This window comes from Mastomys coucha, unplaced genomic scaffold (genome assembly GCF_008632895.1).
Source record: "Mastomys coucha isolate ucsf_1 unplaced genomic scaffold, UCSF_Mcou_1 pScaffold1, whole genome shotgun sequence".
Taxonomy (NCBI): domain Eukaryota; kingdom Metazoa; phylum Chordata; class Mammalia; order Rodentia; family Muridae; genus Mastomys; species Mastomys coucha.
Window position 1 is genome coordinate 27,888,735 of NW_022196891.1, and position 1,894 is coordinate 27,890,628.

Consider the following 1,894-nt stretch of genomic DNA (forward strand, 5'->3'; position numbering starts at 1 on the left):
GAGGGGAAACTGGGAAAGGAGAAATCATATGACATGTAAATAAAGAAAATATCTAATAAACAAAAAAGTTACTGCTCATATTAAAGATCAAGAAAATAAAAGCAGAGTACTATGGGTTCCATCAGAAAAAAATACTCAAGCTACTAGTATATGCTTTTATTTTTAAAAGACATAATAAGAAAAATAATTTAAATGATCTTATGCATCTCTAGACGCATGGGCAAAAATTATGTCAAAACTGATTTTATTTGGGGGGGGGGAATTGGTTTTCCCATTTTTTATTGGAGGGCAACAGGGAAGAGTCTCTTCCATTCACAGGTTCTTCAGCCATTCCAGGCTTGGGCCCAGAGATTCCTGTGGGTGACTGGGCACATCAGGCATGTTCCCATTATCTCTCACAGGCATTGGGTAATATCGGGTGTGGCCTGGTTGATCATGCCAACATACTTGGTGTTGGGGCTAACCATGGGGATAATTCTAGCGAGATCCCAGACAGAGAAGGACTCTACCAGCACCAGCTCCTTCACCCAGGCAGTCTTGAGGAATGTGGAGATTTTCCCAGCCATCTTAGTCTTGGCTGTGACAAGGGCCCCAGACTGATTTTAATATTTAACAAAACAACAGAATAAATTTGAGTAAAAGACACAAAGAGTCAGCACGATGACTGGGCTAGACAGACTAAGCGCCTAAGAAACTTCTTTTTTTTTTTTTCGGCAGATTAGACTTCAACAAATTGTATAAAGAAAATCCCTATTCTGAGTCTCTTCAGACTTATTTGTTTTATTTTAGGTATTTGTGTGAGTCTCTACATGTATGTATGTGTACCGCATGTATACCTGGAGTTATAGGCAATTATGATTCACCCAATGAGGGTGTTAGTGTTAAGAGCTGAACCTGGGTCCTTTGCAAAAGCATCATGTGTTCTTAACCAATGAGTCATCAACTCCTTGGTCCCTAGTTCTTTCTTATTTAACGGCATATTTTTCAGGGGAAAAAAACACAAAACAGCATAATCCATCTACTTTATGATCTCACTCTGTAGCATCTTGAACAATTCTATTATAACACACAACACACTGGAAGGTAACTGGCAACTGACATTTGTTTCCCAGCTAGGCTAGGAACACTTCAAAGTCTGACACCGTGTCATATTCTCACATCCCCAGGAACATACCACAAAACTGGTATAAATGTTAAACTAAAATTAAAATTAATGAAAATAAGTTATGCCTTCCCTATCTTCAACAAGGACTCTGTGGAAGATTCCGACAAAGCCTCAGAGTTGACCATGTGCAGGTGCTAGGTTAGCAAAGACGCACAATAAAGATTTCTGAGTATCTGGCTCTTTCTCCACTCTTCTTTTCCTTGCTTCTCCACCTCCAGCAGGGAGTTCCCACTGGAAATTGCACAATTCTTTGTGCAAAGAGAAGCAACAAGTTTAGTTCCTGCTGATCTGGACAGCATGATGTTCTGGCACAAGATCTTCCAAAATCTTAATTCCTTTTCTCATTGCTCGAACCAAACATTTGACAAGAAGCAAGTTAATGGAGGAAGGGCTTAGTGTGAGACGCTGGTCATGTTGGACTGCTCGGTAAAATTTGTCTCTTTTCTTTAGTCCAGGACTACAACCCATGGAACTGTGCTATTCATAGTTAGCAAGTCTTCCTACCTCACTTAACCCGATCTGGGTAATCCTCACAGGCATGCCTGGAGGCCAACATAAGAACCCTCATAAGTACTTGCAGAAGACTGTCTCCTAGGTGATTTTAAAGATAGTCAAGTTGATAACATTAAGCATCATGTCCACTTTCACAGAAGAGTAGCAAATTTGTACTGTCTGGTTTTGTGTGTCAACTTGACACAGGCTGGAGTTATCACAGAGAAGGGAGCTTCA

At 40.3% G+C, this 1,894-nt stretch overlaps 1 protein-coding gene and 1 pseudogene across 12 annotated transcripts in view; both read right to left on the reverse strand.

Annotated features, from left to right (window-relative positions):
• The window catches only part of Srgap2 (SLIT-ROBO Rho GTPase activating protein 2), a 232,036-nt gene that overhangs the window by 151,468 nt on the left and 78,674 nt on the right, over positions 1 to 1,894 (reverse strand). The window lies entirely within an intron of this gene.
• LOC116098904 lies at positions 249 to 711 on the reverse strand (annotated as a pseudogene).